General features: G+C 34.8%; 1 long non-coding RNA gene across 2 annotated transcripts in view; it reads right to left on the bottom strand.

Moving 5' to 3' along the window:
* The window catches only part of LOC109372442 (uncharacterized), a 28,818-nt gene extending 24,193 nt beyond the window's left edge, over window positions 1-4,625 (bottom strand). Inside the window, exons 1-2 of one of the 2 annotated variants that reach the window (XR_002122045.1) lie at window positions 4,575-4,625; window positions 3,968-4,105 (exon numbers count right to left, since the gene is read on the bottom strand). This is a non-coding gene — a long non-coding RNA (uncharacterized LOC109372442). Of the gene's footprint in view, window positions 1-3,967; window positions 4,106-4,541 lie in introns of both variants that reach the window. The other variant, XR_002122044.1, reaches the window with a different exon arrangement.
* Between the last annotated feature and the right edge of the window lie 1,375 nt (window positions 4,626-6,000).

The following is a 6,000-nucleotide window of genomic DNA, read 5'->3' on the forward strand; positions in this document are numbered from 1 at the left end:
AAACTTACCCTCTGTCAATGCATTGCAACTACTGTCGATCAATTCTGATTTATAAGACACACCTCCTCATATTGAACCGAAACCTTCTTTCCCCTGTAATATTAACGTTATGACACTAATTTTGTAATTTAGAGTAGCATATAGCAAATCATCTTCTCCTCCTTCAGAATTCTATTATTTGAAATTAGCTATTATTTCTCCTCTTAGTCTCTGCGTCTATACACTGCGTATCCCAATGCTTCCGAATCCATCCAGTTTCCATCTAAAAGTATGATGCCTAACTGTAAATACTGCAAAGGCAAAGTTTATCCCATCACTGCTGAGCTCTTAGCAGTAATAGAAGAAAGTAATTTGCAAAACAAATTTCACTTCAGAAATATAAATAGTAATAACTCCTTATATTTTATGGTCCAAATATTTTTTTAAGAAATATTATCATTTTTGATCTCAGAAAACCCTAACATAGCTGACATTGTTACTTCAAGTTCACATTACTTGAGAAAGTTCTGATTTGGGAAAAAAGAAACAAATCTCTAATGTCTGATTTTCAGGCTGTGTGACTGATGGTTGAGACAGGATTGTGCGTGGGTTTGCATGTATATTTTTCAGGAAATATTTGAAAATAATATATTTGTGTGCCCCTTACATTTTCCCATAGGTAACATATTATCATAAAGCCAGATTTTACAACACAAAGACTCACCATATATTGAAAAATTGAAAGAGCTAGTTGTTATGGGATCAGTCACATTAAATAGTCACTCTAGAGACCTTCACATTCAGTTGAGAATTAGGGCTGAGTATAGAATCATAAACTCAATACTTTTTTTTCCTTTCAGAATCTTAGAAGCACCTCTCCAGTGTTTGCTCACCAACCCCCAAACTCCCACACCCACTGACTGAAAGTAGGGTTTCTCCTTCTCCTTCTCTGACACTCTTTTCTCCTCTGATTCCTCTCTTCATTAACTTTCCAGTAAACGTTGGAATCTTGTCTTTATTATATGTGTGTGGAAAGTTCATGACGATGTAATTATCATGTATCCTGGCCAGGCTATGGTAAGCATTTCTGGTACGAAGACATTTCCTGTCTTCAGCTCTGGAAAATTTCATTTTATTATTTCTTTGATCATTTGTTTCCTTTCACATTTTTGTTCTCTCTTCTGGGACTCCTATCTAGTGAGATGTTCAGACATGGGTTCTTTTGAAGTAATTCTCTATTTTTCTTATTGTTTTTTCATATTTTCTACCTCTTCATTTTCTTCTTATGTATTGAAAGACTTCATTAATTTTATATTCTAGCTCTTTCATTGAACCATATTTTGGCAATCCTCTATTTTTAAATTTCCAAGAACTCCTTCTCTTTTCTTTAATTATTCTTTTATTATTATTATTATTTTCTTCTATGAATATATAAACTTTTTAATTTCCCTAAATATAAATTAGATGTTTGAATATTCTCTGCTGTCCCCTGAATTACCTCTGCTTGCTCTGGGTTTTGTTGTTTTATGAATTTTGATCTTTTTTGTGCTGCTGGTTTTTCTCACATGCTTAATGGTCCCTAAATGCTCCGTTATTTTTAACAGCAAATGAATAGTCTGATGATTCAAGGTAGCATGGTGGTTTCCTCTGCTGTTGAATTTATACATCTATTTTTGAAAGGGAAGGATGACAGAGGTCTGAGTCATTGGGCAGTGTTTGACAAAGGGCAAGTTTGAAGTTGGAAAGTGCAGATGAGGCCTGGAGGCTTGGGTCCCGAGGTGTCATCATAAACAGGGTTTTAATTTAGACACCCAAATCCACCTCAGCCAACCTCAACTGTTTCTCAGAAAATTTGTTCAATTGTTCTAGAGAAAGCCTTTTGCTGTTTGTTTCTTTGCTTGTTCTTGCATATGGGTAAATCCCTGTTGCCTGTTATTTTAGTACATAGGCATAGGCAGGTGGGAGGGGCAGGACCAGAGGAGCGGTACCATGGAGGTGCCTTCAGTGGTTCTGATTTCAACTCTGCTCCTCACCCCCTGGGTTCACTAGGAGATTGGCTCCTTCCTCCCTGCAGCCCTGATGTAGAGCTCTAGACCATAGCTTATTTTGCTGTATTCAGTCATCCTTTCACTTCCATCTGCTTCCTACTGTCCAAAAATGTATTTTATTGTTGCCTTGCTGAAGATCATGTGTGGTGGGAAATGTTGTTGAAGCCATCTTTGGAAAATATAGTCTGACATACTAGTAAATTCTACAGAATAGCACTACTCAGTTTCAGCACAGCATGAAATGGATCAGGTAAGGGGTTAGGGGAAGGTTACAGATAAAAACAACTCATTTCAGCTCTACATTTCTAGCTCAAGAATTGAGTTAAAATACACTTATTCAGAAGACATGTATTGAGACATTAGCTTATCCACCGCTTAATTTTTGCCCGTATATTTTGAACCCTTTATTATCTGCTCTTTGCATTCTTTAAGACCTTTAAGACCTTGGGAAAATGCTAACACTTCTATTTAATTCAACTCAGAAAATATTTACCAGTAACTAATTCTGTTCCAAATGTGCTCACAATTTTTATATTGTCTCCTCTCTAACACAGAAATGAGTATTCCCTAATTTAAACACATAACCCATTTTATAGCTTTTTATCTACTTGTAATATTGTACCTTGTATAACTTGATTGTAGGGACATGTCTTCCTCATTTTTATATGCCACCTAATGTCCAACAGTTAATAAGTATTTGTTGGATTAATAAGTTTTTCAAATAAGAAGCCCAGGCCCTAAATTCTATATCTTTTAGTAAGAGAAGAATTCCTCAAGCATATTTTCTTTTGTTTTACTCAAATTCTTTAAAATATGGTTCTATGATTAATCAACCTACATAATAGAAGTACAGTTAAAAGATAGCACTCTCTCCTAGACTATGAAGGGAAAAATGACTTAAGGAGCCAGTCAGTAGATGCAGGACCAAAAACTCAAGAGAACAGCCTGAACTTTAAAAGCACAATAGTATCAGTATATTTACAATATTCAATATATATACTTTACATTTAAGAAAAGTATGGGCAGCACTTTAGAATGATTTCTATCTAAAATGAATCAAAAAGAAAAACACAGGAAGTGAGAGAGGAAATTGATATTTACTGAATACCTATCATTTTAAAGCAGCTATGTCCCAAGCACTACAATGGGAATTACGCATAAATTTCCTCAGTAAAAAAAATACCATAGGTATTTTCATCTTCATTTTAAGGAAACTAGGGCTCAAAGATAATACCCATTTATTTTTTTAATCATTCAAGTAACATTTATTGAGATTCTACTATTTACCAAATACTAGCATAAGAAGAGCCTGTGAGCACGGATCATCTTCTAATAACCATTATTTACTTTTAAAATTCACTTAAGTGAAATTAGTGATTTTCTACCCTTGATAAGTGATTTATTATTTTATATACATAATTATCAAATATGAATTCATTGTGATAAACTGATGTACTCATAGGTACTAAAACATGGTCAATAAATGTTCAAATGATTTCCATACGGAGAAACATGAGAAAGGGAAAACATAAAAAGTATAAAATAAACCTAAGCACTTTGAATACAAGTATTTTAATATGCAGATCACATCACATACACTCTCTAAAGGTGTCCAAATTTTTCTGTTAAGCCTTGATTTAATAGCATTAAATATTTCCTAAAATAGTGTATCTTGAAATCTCTGTCATTATCCAAGGATTTTCTTTGTAATGTTTTCCTAATAGGGTATCTATATAAATATAGCACAATTCACTCAGGGAAGGGATGGTTCACCCCTCCCCTTGTCCCTCCTAGAAGTTCTGGGAACTTCTGTTATTTGTTATTTGTTACCATCTTTACCATTTTTAACATTTGCAGTTTTAGAATTATGTAGGTAAAGGACTAGATCTCAATGTCATTTTAATGGGACATTTAATAAATATTATTATTGATTGGCTTACTTGCATGGACTCTCAAAACAGTGGTTTCTTGTCATTTCTTGAAGGTTGTTTTGATTGGCCTGAATGGTATGATGTGATTGAAGTTGTTTTGTCCTCTAATTCCCACTGATGGAGCAGTTTCCTGGCTTCAGCACCATCCTGGTGGAAAAATATGGATTGAAAAATTAAATATTTGGATCAGGCATTTTAAAGTTGCATCCATATTCATTACTTTATTTTCCCATATTCAAACCATCTCTGACATGTGGCAGAAACTACACTAACTTAGAAGTTAAGAACTCAAGGTTCTGATACTCGCACTGGCATTTCTTAGCTTTGTGGCTTTAGCTAAAGCATTTAACCACTAGTTTTCTCAGTCTCTTCATCTGTCATTGGGGTCATAACATATCTACCTTGAAAAGATAAAGCAAATAAACTTAACATCATATTTATGCAAGCAGTTTGCAATTTTTAAGGTACATAATTATGTTGCTCTAAATCAAAGACTAACCCTACCAAATGATATCCAATTGTACCTAACTCTGTGTTATATGAATAGGTCCCTCATTTTCTCACCAGACCCTCCTCCTATTACCTCAACAAGCTTTAGAGTCACAATTCTCTTCACCTGAGTTTATAGTCCAAACCCACAGTCCAGTGTTCTCTCCCTCAGCATTCCCCAATCACCTCTTTGTTAAAAATAGTATTTGTTAGGGCTGGGCCGGCTGAGTGGCTCAGTTGGTTAAGAGCTCGCTCAAGAGGTGGATTCATTGTGAAGCTAATGAAGTTTAAGCTTCAGAGTCCTTCACTGGCATGGGTCCCTGTAAGTGCTGGGGGATTCTAGAAGTGAGGGAGTATTCTAGATGGGGAGAGGAAGCCACATTACAATAAAAAAGCATTTCAATATAAGCATTTCTGGTAAATCATCTACAGACTTTGGAAGGAAAAAAAAACAAATCTCCAAGGTTCCAGTAATTTGTTGTGGTTCATTTTCTCATTCTCAATAAAATTCATTTTAATACTTACTTTAAAATTTATAATTTTGTAGTATTTTTATTAAGAAGCAGCCCAAAATGATTAAGCTTCATGCTCCACAAAACCTGAATCTGTCCCTGTCTGCCTCCATTGCTTTTCTGCTTGGCACCACATTTTAATTCCCCTTTGTGGGAAGGCCTTACTACTCACTCAGTGGTAAGCACATGATCCAGGCCAAGTCAAACAGAGAGACAGTGATTGGTTCAGGAATAAGCATGTGATCCAATTTGGACCAATAAGAATCAGGGTCAGAATTGTTGCTGATCTTTCTACCATGGTTGTTACATTGTGGGAATGCAAGTCTGACATTGTCAATGGCCATTTTGACTCTACAAGAAGAACCTGCCTGAGAATATAATTAGCAGAGAAGAAAGCAGAGCTGATATACAAAGAAGCCAGGCCCTGATAATATTACTTTTGGCCCCTGAAACCAACTGTATTGAAGCTGGTATACATAACCCCGGGCTTTTCAGATAGACAACTCAAGAAAGCCCTCTTTTTTGCTTAAGCTAGTTTGAGTTGGGTTTCTGTAATTTGTAACTTTAAGAGTCTAGAAAAAGATAACTATTATTCAGTTCAGAAGGTGGTACTTTAGTATATTTGCCTCTTTTTCCTCCCAGCTTTATTGAAAATTGACATATAACTTTGTGTAAGTTTAAGGTGTATAACTTGATGATTTGATATACATATATATTGCAAAATGATTACTACAATAAAGTGAGTTAACACATCCACCACCCCACATAATTACATTTTTTGATATTTGCTTTTTAATAGTTATAATAATAGGTAATGCTTATTGATCATTCTTAATAAGGGTTAAATGACAGATTGTATCTTAATGATACAACTTAATGAGGTACATACTATTAATTATCACATCCATTTTACTGAAGAGTAAATTGAGGCATGTAGAAGTTAAGTAACTTGTCCAATTGGTACGCACTCTGGTTTTTGAGCTTGGGTTCCTAACTATAACACTGTGCTACTTGAGCCAATTGATTCAGAGGCTATTAAGA

The sequence above is a fragment of the Hipposideros armiger genome, unplaced genomic scaffold (assembly GCF_001890085.2).
Source record: "Hipposideros armiger isolate ML-2016 unplaced genomic scaffold, ASM189008v1 scaffold_637, whole genome shotgun sequence".
NCBI lineage: Eukaryota > Metazoa > Chordata > Mammalia > Chiroptera > Hipposideridae > Hipposideros > Hipposideros armiger.